Source organism: Dipodomys ordii, unplaced genomic scaffold (assembly GCF_000151885.1).
Source record: "Dipodomys ordii isolate 6190 unplaced genomic scaffold, Dord_2.0 Scaffold4, whole genome shotgun sequence".
In the NCBI taxonomy this organism is placed as follows: Eukaryota; Metazoa; Chordata; class Mammalia; order Rodentia; family Heteromyidae; genus Dipodomys; species Dipodomys ordii.
This window is the reverse complement of record NW_012267220.1, coordinates 35,331,144-35,343,723: the sequence shown is the minus strand read 5'-3', so window position 1 is coordinate 35,343,723 and position 12,580 is coordinate 35,331,144.

The window sequence follows — 12,580 nt, the reverse complement described above, 5'->3', positions numbered from 1 at the left end:
AGGATTGGGATTGGGGGGGCGAGGGGGGAGGCTGGGAAGGGATGTGAAAGGTAAACAAAGGAGGAGGCTGCAATGCTTGGTTAGAAATGCACACATTATCCTGCCCATGCAATTGTAACCCCTCTGTACAGTATGTTCACAAATAAAATAAAATAAAATTAAAAAAAAAAGATTGAAGGTACTCATGGGCATGACATTTGAAAACAGAAATGGGGCTAATGTTAGAGCACTGATACTTCTTTGGAGATGTTAGACACCCAGGCCTCTGAAAATTCAGTTGTTTCTGGAAGGGATCTGCAGTACAAGGAAGTTCCCCATTCAAGTTCACAGGTACTTGTACCTGAGTAGGTATGATGCTCAGGTGCAAGTTGGGTACCTATCTGCAGGTCTGTAGTTGAAGGTGGTTCTGGTGATTGAGGTGAGCCTCAGAAGTAGGAATGGCCTTGGCAGGGGGAATCAATGGGGACAACATGAATCCTGATGCTTGCTATAGCATATACTGACACAATGGCAAAACTATTTGGCTAATCTCAGCTCATAAATATCCTCGTCTCTCTCTGCTGTGATTTTCTGTGCTGGATTAAGTGACACTATTTCCAGATGGCAGGAGAGAATGGCAGCCTCTGAGCATCTCAGCTGTTTGCCGAGAAATGGAGGTAAAATAATACCCCATGAAGACTAATGAGTGGACTGAGAGTCCTGCTATTGAACTTTTAGACAACAAATTGTTCCTCAGGCAGCTACTTCACACTATCATCTTCATCAATAGAATGAATAATTGACACAGCTTCTTGTTCCTCCTTGTTAAGAGTTTGCAACTTTGTTGGTGCTAATGAGCACATGTTCAATATTTTAAAACAAATTCTGCCATTTATGGGTACTATGTGAAGAAGGGATGGTGGGAGAAGTCAACTCCCTAGGCTTGTTAGCAGAAGGTTACATTTGTTCTTTCAGACATGTCTATGCAAATGTAGTTTAGTTACTGGGCAAGCAGCAGGAGTTTCTTTGTGAAGACCTTATGGTAGGAGACTTTCTTCAAGATTGTCTTGGTACATAGGTAAGTTTGGACCTTGTCAGGCCAGGGACTTTCAGCCAGTTTCTCTTGGCTTTGGTCGGGGATTTTTACACCATTTCCTGTGGTATAGAAGAGCTAATACTCTGGGAACTTGATGGGAGAATATGTCCCTCTGTCCCTTGTGATGTCAGCATACCCTCACCTCACCAAGGTCCATCTAGAATGTTTCTTCTCTGCCCTAAACCACTGCCTTTCCCTATATGAGCATAGACAAGCCCCCCACCCACATTTATACAAGAATGTTTCCCCATTCTGGAGCCTGAATTTGGGGACTTTTACTCTCACTCAGCTTTTTCACTAACATTTGGCACTCTACCCCTTGAACTATGCCGTGCTTTGGCTTATTGCTGGTTAGTTAAAGATATGAGTATCAAAAGATTTGTGTACCTGTGCTGGCTACATAGCTCAGTTTTTAGATCTCAGCCTCCTCAGTAACTATGAGTGTAAGAATGTGCCTGGTTTTTATACAAGACTTTAAAGATTGTTCTATGCTGATTTTTGAGCAGCTTGTTGTTGCTGCTTTAGTTCAGGAAGAATAGAGCATTTTACTTTTAATATTGGGGCCTACTCATTATGACAGGTTAAGGTAGAGAAAGAAATATTCCAGTTTTCTAAAATAGATTGCCATTTCCATTAAAGAGAAATGTTCCTAGCATTGGGCATGGTTGTGATTGGTGGTTCAGCTGTACTAGAGAGACAATGGCTGACTTCATTTTCCTGTGGTGACAGCACCTACATGAGTTGATGTCAGAAAGCATGCTGCCCAGCACCCTCTATTTCTAGGTAGGAGTATCAAAACAGAGTGATAATGTGACATTTCCCCCCCTAAAGTCCATAATAGGAGGATAGATCAGAATGCAGCCCTTTGGCCCTAAGACTAGTGACACACCTACTTTATTCCCTACATCTCTGTCAGCGTTCTATTCTTTCTAGAATGTGGGTGACATCTATGAAATATTCACATTGAGTTTGAGATTGCCTAGATCCCAGCAAAAATTTGACCTCGTACCCTTGTCTCTCAGAGAGAAAGAAACACTTCAATAGAAGGGGGCACTCTTTAATAGGGTATCTCTGGGCTCCAGAGTCTCTGTATTCTCATGGTCCCATTGGTCCTCATTCATTTTTGCTTTATATTTTAATCTCATTCATGACTTCCTGACATCTCCTCACATGCTTTCTATTCCTTGAGTGGTCTCTACTTTCCCTTTCCTAAAGTCTGTGAGACAGACTTCCAGGAAGATGGTGGCATCATCACAGGCAAACTCCCTAGATGTCTCTGACCAAACAGAGATTTAGGTGTCAGCACACATTCAACTTTAAGAGGTCCAAACTTTAAACAGAGTCAAACTTTAAACAGATAAGAGACTCATCCTAATACAGAAGGAATCTCACTACCAAAACGCCGAAGCAGAAAACAAGGAGGTAGTGTTCAGACACTTGCTGAGAAGCTGCAGCTCGGGACCTGAGCAGCCTAAGGCAGTGCAGGGGATCTAGGATATGCCTGAAGTGCCACCAATCAAACTTTAAATAGAGGACCACTCTAATACTGAAGAAAGCATACAGCATCGCTGGAGAGCACCATATCCAGACACAGAGACCCCTTACCAGGACTCTGCTGGCCAGCTCAATATCGGTTCAAGAATCTGTGAGTATGCCATTAGAGACTCCTCCCTTGGGGGACCAACTCTCTGTGATGACTCGAAGTGCCTTGATCCGATCCCCTGCTTAAGAGGAAAGGAACATATTTGAAGAGGCAAAGACAAAGATCCAAACTCTTTTCCTATACCCTCTGTGGTTATCCTGGAAAGACTCCTTGTGTACAGCTCCAGCCCTGTGTCAGAAAACTGCAACTCCCAACTCTTCCCCAAACTCCTGCCAGTAGAGAGCAAGCCCATGGGAGAGGCAGGCAGGCAGTGAGACATGTGGAAAAACACCAGGACCCACCTCTGCCAACAAACTACAACTCCCATCTCTACCTCAAACTCCCACCCATAGACACCAAAACCCCTTGGAGAGTTTGCAAAAGGGAGACCCCTGATCTCTGACACACAGAGTTCAGAGGAGAGCCCCCTCTGGCCTTCTTAAAATTTTTTTTACATATTTTAGATTTTTAAAATTGAATTTTGTTGTTGTTGTTTTCTCTTTCTCTTCTTCAGTTTTTAGGGGCTGTGAATCCCCAAGTTGAATGTTCTGTATCTACTAATATAATAATTTGAACTTTGTATTTACACAATTTATAATCTGTTGTTTGTAATATATATGCATATAATATCCTTACCTATTTTATATTGCTTTTCTCTCTTCAGAAGTAGAACTGCAATTTGACAGGAGACAATAATTGCCTTAGGCCTTTTTGAGAAGGCAGCATTAGGGTTCAGAGAGCTTATCCCAGTTCTTCTTTACTTGACTCCTTCCTCAATATAGAATAAAAGGTTGTTCTTCATTTGTTCTTTTCTCTTTCCTTTCCCCTTTCTCTTCTTTTCCTCCTTTTCTCCTTCTTCTCCCTCATTTATACCCTTCACCACAATCATTCACTGTCCTCTTCTCCTTCTTTTCTCCTTTAACTCCCCCAAAACAAGTACCCCTCCCACTCAAAAACACTCTAGAAAACTACCCTCCCCATCCTTCCCTTACCTCACAACCTCAATACTTTCATCTGATAGCCATATTTTAACAGCACAATTCCACAGTACAACCGAACCCTATATCTCCTTTCAACAATTCCTACAAAACCTGAACCCAGATAAGCAAATTTGGATGAAAGGAAAGAACACCAGCTGCCTAGTCAACCAAAAAACAAGAAACAGCTTATCTAGAAGTTCACAGATTCCCAAAAGATAACCCAAAGGGTCTTCAAATGGACAGAACACATCACAGAAATACTAGAAATATGCAAATCCAAGGAAATACAAAGATCACAGAAACAATCAGACAACAGAGCAGGAAAATAGGGACCTAAAAGATATATCAAGAGATGCACTGAAAGTATTGTTGATAAATTTAATTAATGAAAAATTTGAAATTATAAAAAAATCAGTTGGTCAGCTAGATGAGGCTAATAAAAGAATAATGGAAGAACTCATGGAGACCACAAGATGCTAAATGAAGTCCAAAAGTTGACAAAGGAGTCCATTGAAAAAGCAGCCACCTAGTTAAAGGAGTTTAAGAAAAATACAAACAAATAAATCAGTGATGTAAAGAGGTCCTTAGAAATCCTAAAACAAGGGGCTGGGAAGATGGCTCAATGGAAGAGCGTTTGGGCTCAGTGGTAGAGCATTTGCCTTGAATGCCTGAGGTCCCTGGGTTCTATTCCTCAGCACCACATAAGCAAAAAGAAAAAAATCAGAAGTGGCGCTGTGGCTCAAGTGGTACAGCGCTAGCCTTGAGCTGAAGAGCTGAGGGACAGCACCCAGGCCCAGAGTTCAGGCCCCACAACCGGACCCCCCCCCAAAAAAAAAAGAAATCCTGAAACAAGGCTTCAGAAAAGAGGTAGAAGCCCTCAGAAATGAACAAAACAGAAGACACAGAATGAAGCAATAAAATGGAAATCCTCTACAGTTGAATTGACAAAGCAGAAGACAAGGTCTCAGATCTGGAAGACAGAGCAGATCAAATTGAATGACAGGAAGTTATTATACAAAACAGATCCAAGCAAAAAGAAAGAAGCCTTCAAGAATCAGAAGACTCGGCTGGGCGCCTGTAGCTCACACCTGTAATCCTAGCTACTCAGGAGGCTGAGATCTAAGGATTGCAGTTCAAAGCCAGCCCAGGCAGAAAAAGTCATGAGACTCTTATTTCCAATTAACTACCAGAAAACCAGAAGTGGTGCTGTGGTTTTAGTGGTAGAGCACTTGACTTGACCTGAGGAGCGCAGGGACAGTGCACAGGCTCAGAGTTCAAGCCCGATGACTGACAACAACAACAACAAAAGAAGAGTCAATCCATAGGCCTAATTTACAGCTAATAGGTATTCAAGAAGGGGGAGAGGAGATAGTCAGGGGGATAGGAAGCATATTCCATAGAATCCTAGCAGAGAATTTCTAAAACAATCCACCAACCCAGCCCTACAAAAAATACTTAAAAGATGTTTTTTATACCGAAAATCAACAGGAATATTTTGTTGGCAGAGAAAATGCCCCTCATCAGAGAACAAATAAACATAGTAAGAATAGAGAAGTCAGCCCAGCCCCTAAAAAAGGAGATAACATGGCAGGCATCACCAGAGACCTCTCAGTTCTAACCCTCAATATCAGTGGACTTAATTCTCCAATTAAAAGAGACTAACTGGTTGGATCAAAAAACAAGATGTGTCCATCTGTCATCTACAAGAGAGACATCTTACTGACAAAAGCAGACACATTCTTAAAGTGAAAGTGTAGAATAAAATCTAGCAAATGGCCCCAATAAACAGGCCAGACTAGCAATCTTAATATCAGATAAAATAGACTTCAAATTAAAATCAGTAAAGAAAGACAAATGAGGTCGTTATATACTAATAAAGACAACATTCCTATAGGAAAGATATGACAATTCTAAATATCTATGCATCAAATGCTGGAGCACCCAACTTCATCAAACACATACTACTTGACCCAAAAGTACACATAGATCAAAACATATTGATTTTTGGGGACTACAATACATCCTTGTCTCCTTTGGACAGATCATGTAGGCAAAAGCTCATCAAAGAAGCTTCAGACCTAAATAACTATATCAACCAATTAGATTTAACAGACATCAACAGACTCTTTTACTCAACAGCATCAGAATATACAGTCTTCTCAACAGCCTATGGCACATTCTCCAAAATAGACCATATTAGGTCACAAAACAAACCTGTGCAAATTAAAAAAAATGGAAATTATCTTCTGCATCCTATCAGACCACAAAGGAATAAAATTAGAGCTCAACAACAAAAGCCATCACAGAAAACTCTCTAACTCATGGAGACTGGACAATACATTATTGAATGATGGTGGATCATTGAGGAGATTAGAAGGGAAATTGAAACTCAAATGTTTATGAAATTTAACAAAAATGAACACACAAAATATCAGCTCCTCTGGGACCCAGCAAAGGTAGTACTCAGAGGAAAATTTGAAGCTCTAAGTGCTCACATCAAGAAATTGGAGAAAACTCAAATCAACACTTTAATAAGTTCCTGGAAAAGCAGAATCAAATAAAACCTCAAATAAATAGGTATAAACAAATAATAATAGTTAAGTCAGAATTAGAGAATATAAAAATCATAGAAAGAACCAACCAAACAAAAAGCTAGTTCTTTGAAAAAATAAACAAAATTGACAGACCCTTAAAGAGAACACACAAGTTAATAAAATTAGAGATGAGAATGGGAACATCACAACAGAAATATACAAATTCAGAATAATATTATATATAATATATTATATATTATTAACCTTTATGCCAACAATCTGGGAGAAATGAAAACATTCCTAGAGAACACTGACATCCCCAAAATGAACCAAGAAGACTTAACTCAATTAAATAGACCTATAACAAATAATGAAATTGAAATGCCAATAAAAGACTTACTATACAAAAAAAAATGCCCAGGACTAGATGGATTCACAGCTGAATTCTATAAGATTTTCAAAGGAGAACTCACTCCCATACTTCTCAGACTCAATGAACTAGAAAAGAAAATATCACTACAAAACTCATTCTATGAAGCCAGCATAATGTTTATCCCCAAACCAGATAGGGACCCATCAAAGAAAGCAAATTATAGAGCCATCTCTTTGATGAATGTTAATGCAAAATTCCTCAACAAAATTCTGGCCAACTGAATTCAACAACCAATCAAAAAATTCATACATTATAAACAGGATTCATCCCAGGGTTGCAAAGCTGGTTCAACATACTGAAGTCAATTAATGTAATCCAACATATCAACAGAAGCAAGGACAAGAATTACATGATGATCTCAACAGATAGAGAAAAAGCATTTGACAAGATACAATACTCCTTTATGATAAAAGTTCTGGAGAAGCTAGGAATGCATGGAACTTTTCTCAATATAATAAAGGCTGCCTATGATAAATCTACAGCCAATATTATACTTAATGGAAAAAAAGTTAAAACTATTCCCTCTAAAATCAGAACAAGACAAGGAAGCCCACTGTCTCCACTCTTCTTCAACATAGTGCTGGAATTCTTAGCCAGAGTAATAAGGCAAGAGAAATACAGGGGGTCTAACTAAGGAAAGAAGAAGTAAAGCTATCTTTCTTTGCAGACAATATGATTGTGTATTTAAAGAACCCTATAGATTCTTCACCAAGCTACTTGAGTTTATTCAGAACTTTGGCAAAGTAGAAGGTTATAAAATCAATCCACAAAAATCAGTAGCCTTCTTTTATACCAACAATAAGAAGAGTAATGCTGAAACCAGGAAAGCAACTCCATTTGTAATAGCCTCAAAAAAACCTTAGGAATTCTTAACCAAAGATATAAAGGACCTCTATGTGAAAACTTTAAAACTATGAAAAAAGAAATTGAAATAGACATAAGGAAATGGGAAAACATCCCATGGTTCTGGTTGGGAAGAATTAGCATAGTAATAATGGTAATCCTGCCCAGATCAATGTACAAATTCAATGCAATACCCAGCAAAATCCAACAACTTTCTTCAAAGAAACAGAGAAATCAATCAAAAAATTAATATGGAATAATAAAAAGACCCACAATAGCAAAAACAATCCTTAGCTGGAAGAACTTCACTGGAGGAAGTTTTAAAACAAAGCCATCATAATAAAGCAGCTTGGTACTGGCACAAGAATAGTCCTGAAGACCAATAGAATAGAATAGAAAACCCAGAAATAAGCCCACAAACATACAGCAACCGAATATTTGATAAAGGAGCCAAAAACTAAGGCAAATGGTCTTGGCAAAATTGACTATCTACATGCAGAAAACGGAAGCTAGATACCCGCATATTACCTTGTACCCAAAGCAACTCTAAATGGATCAAAGACAGGAAGAACTCAGGGAATCCCTAAGACTTCTAGGCATGGGATAAAACTTCCTAAACAAACATACAGAATCACAACATATCAAATAATTTTGGATTCATGGGATTATGTCAAACTGAAGAGCTTCTGCTTAGCAAAGGACATAGCTAGCAAGATAAATAGAAAGTCCATAGAAGGGGAGAAAATCTTCACTAGCTATACAACAGACAAGGGCCTCATATACAAGACATATTTAGAGCTCAAAAAATTACCCCCCCAAATAAACCCTCAAAAACACAATAATCCAATCAATAAATGGGTTAAGGACCTAAAGACGGACTTCTCAGGAAGAAAAAAGAATAGCTAATAGACACATGAAGAAGTATTTAACATCTCTGACCATAAAAGAAATGCAAATCAAAACAACTTCGAGGTTCCACTTCACTCCAGTTAGAGTGGCCATCATCAGAAAACTAACAATAACAATAATAAGAATAATGCTAGTGGAGATGTGGTCAAAAGGGAACCCTATTACACTGCTGATGGAAATGTAAATTTGTTCAACCACTCTGGAAAGCAGTATAGAGGTTCTTTAAGAGACTAAACATAGCTGGATGCCAGTGGCTCATCCCTGTAATCCTAGCTACTCAGGAGGCTAAGATCTGAGAATTGCACATCAAAGCCAGCCTGGGCAGGAAAAATCTGTGTGACTCTTATCTCCAATGAACCACCAGAAAACCAGAAGTGGCATTATAGCTCAAGTGGCAGAATTCTAGCCTTGAGCTGAAGAGTGGAGGGACAGTGCCCAGGCTGAGTTCAAGCCCTATGACTGACAAGAAAAAGACTAAACATAGAGCTTCCCTATGATCCAGCAATTCCACTCCTGGGTATTTATCCAATGGACCACAAATCAGGCCAAACTAAAGCTACCAGCACAACCATGTTTATTGCAGCATTGTTTACCATAGCCAAGATAAGGAATCAACCTAGATGTCCCTCAGTGGATGAATGGATCACAAAAATGTGATGTGATATATATATATATATATATATATATATATACACACACACACATATATATATATATAATTCTATTATCCATCAGAAAGAATGATATTCTACCATTTGAAAGGAAATGAAAAGACTTGAAAAATATTATATTAAGCAAAGTAAGCCAGACCAAAGAAATATAGGCTGCATGGTTTCCTTCATTTGTGGGAATGTGCCCACATAGAATGTGCCTATAAATCTACACATAAACACACTGAATGACCAAACAAATAAATAAAACCAGTACATGATAAATTATACAGGACCCTAATCATTAACCTAGCCAAAGGAGGCTAAGCATACGAGTAGTGGGCAAAAGCTCACTAGCTATGGACAGATGATTATATAAAATAATGTTTTATGAAATGAACTCCAAAAAAGGAAACAAGAGACATTCTCTAACTGACATTTTTGCTGTTTTCATTCTTTTTTCTCTTTTGTATTGTTTGCTACTTTGTTTGTATTTGAGAGGAAAAGGGAGAGCACGTAAAGGGTGGAACAAGGATGAACAAATACAACAGTGATATTCACCAGACACTATCTAGAAAATGGGAGGGAACTGAAGGGAAAGATCAAGATAGACAGAAGGGGAAAAATGGTGGAAAAAGAATTATACTTATTGTACCTGATGCCTATAACTATAACCCCTGTATATCAGCTACACATAAACAAAAAAGATGTCTGTGTGACAACTTTTCCCCATTATGTAGCTGACAGAACTGTACTTCTATCACTTCCTTTTTTTAATGTAATGCTTTATTGGCTCTGCAATGCCTGCAGGATCACCTAACACAACACTAGGCCCTCCAGGGTCAGCCTCAGCTCAATCTTATATCATTATCTTTACAATATCTGCTTTTCATTGTACACAATACCAACAAGTGGCTGCCACCCCCTTGAATTTTTGTGTATATACACTTGTTCCTACTTGTCGTTCTGAACTTTCTGCAAGACTCTGTCAGAACACAAAAGGCAGTATTATCTAGAACATTTCAGCAAAAACGTATTCTCAGAGGAAAAAGAATATTTGTTCCTTGATATGTGATGTTCCTTTGTGTGCTCCTGTAGAGGCAGAAACTTGGTGGAAAAGGTTGTGGAGTTTGAGAAAGAAAGCCCTGAAGTCACCTTTGTTACCCCCTCCCTCAAAAAGAAACCTTTTTTTCCTCCCACTGAAAACACCCATTTAAGGCAGATATGACCCCCACCCTTTTCCCATGTGAAACAGAGGCAGTCATTGTGCCCTGTGAATTTCTGTTCCCTAAGACAAAATGATCTCTCCGTCACCACGGAGATAGACTTCATTTTGAAGCCTGAAGGTTTTCTGGGCTTAATTGATGATGAACTAATAAAGCATGCCCTGTTCCTTGGGGTACAGCCTTCTTAATAGTAAGATCCTCAGATCACTTTTGCACACATATTAAATTGCAGCCCAGAAGCCAAATCTTCTACTCTTTTGCAAACTTAATGGAAAACTGAGAGGCAGCAGCAGTAACAGGTACGTGATGAACAAGAAGCATTGTGTGCCTGAAGTTATTACATTTTCTCTGGGGCAGTTCACAGGAAAAAGCTCCTAGGCTTTATCTTAGAATAATAGATTTTCAATGAGAAGTGACTTGTAGGTTCTCATAATTTACAGGTAACCTGCCACCCAGGCTAGAAATCCTATCTTCAGTGACCCTGATAAATGGCTACATGTGAACTTTGCAAAAGTACATTCCCCAAGGCAGGGAGCTCACTGCAGCATGAGACAGCCATTCATTATTAGAAAATAGACGTTTATGTTAGTAAGTATGCACTTCATAGTTGGCTACAAATATAACCTATTTGTAGAATAAACTTCTGGATAGGATCCAAAGTAAAATTTTCTCCATATTCATTTCTTGTGGATATGCATAGATAAAAAGCTAGGTAACTATTCAACTGGAAAAACTCTTGGAAATGGAGGGGCTTCAGATCCAGACTCACAGTAACTTAGGTTTTTCTTGGAAATAACTGATTATAAATCTTCTACTGTATTGCCAAGCAAGAAAGCCATTCAGAGATCTCTAGTCACTTCAAAACATAAGGACATTCACAGTGATTATGTTTTCAATCTCAGTTGATAGAACCCGTTGGTTGAAAAAAAAGTGAAGCCCGGTGCTGGTGGCTCACGCCTGTAATCCTAACTACTCAGGAGGCTGAGATCTGAGGATCACAGTTCAAAGCCAGCTAGGGCAGGAAAGTCCGTGACACTCTTATCTCCAATAAACCACTAGAAAACCAGAAGTGGTGCTGTGGCTTAAGCGGTAGAGAGCTCGCATTGAGCTGAAGAGCTGAGGGATAGTGCCCAAGCCCAGAGTTCAAGCCCCAAGACTGACAAAAAAAAAAAAGAAAAGAAAAGAAATGAAGCATCATAGTGAAAAAAGAACCCTTTCCATCAATTTCTTCTAAAATATCACAGCATTTACAGGGATTAGATTCACTAGGGACATTAGGCATATTCCCTCATTAGGTCTTGCTCAGATTTCTAGGGAAGGATTCAAAGTTGTCTTAAGCTTCTGAGTTCCACAGATTGCTGTGTTTGAATTTTCTCTTTGGGAATAGGGTCACCTGATGCTAAGAATGTTTATTTGTTGTGAATGATTTACATGTTCTTGTACACTTTTCTTCCTCCTTTTAATGATGGCCTTGGTTAGTTTAGGCTGCTATAACAGGATATCATAGGTTGTTAATACAAACAATTATCTTTAACAGTTCTAGAGTTTGGGACATCCAAAATCAAAGCGCCAGCAGATCACACATCTGGTAAGTACCTGCTTTCAGATATACAGATGTTTGTATTCTTCTTGTAAATCTGAATGGACACGTGAGTGGGAAAGGAAGTGAGCTCTCATGATTCTTCTGGAAAGACACTACTCTCCTGGCCCAGTTAATTCCCCAAATTGTCACCTCCTAATGCCACCACCTTGCAGGTTAGGATTTCCAATAGGGATGTGAGGGGAGGTATGCAAAACATTAAGTTTCTAGTTTCTAAGAAGAACCATTTCTTCTACTATCGCCAGTCATCCTACCATCTGGTGCTGAATAAGCCATCAGGTTGAACAAAATAAACCAAGGTGAAAACAAAGACAGTTCTCTAGGCTTCCTAGGGCTTGGGTAATGCTGTGGGATGTAGTATGCTATAGTCATCAGCCATAAGCACGGGAACTAGAAAATTGTAAGTAAGTCCTTGTAAGCTTTGGCATCTTGCAGCCCTCCATGCTTTGGTTTCTCCATCTCTAAAAATGACACTTTCTATCTTACGGGAATAGTATAAGGATAACTGACATAATGAGGGCAAAAAGCCTCCATGAATCCCAAATGCAATTATCCTCCTTCCCCGTTTTTCTTCTTTTTTTTCTTTTTTTAATTTATTTTATTTTATTTGTGAACATACTGTACAGAGGGGTTACAATTACCTGGGCAGGATAATGCGTACATTTCTTACCAAGCATTGCAGCCTCCT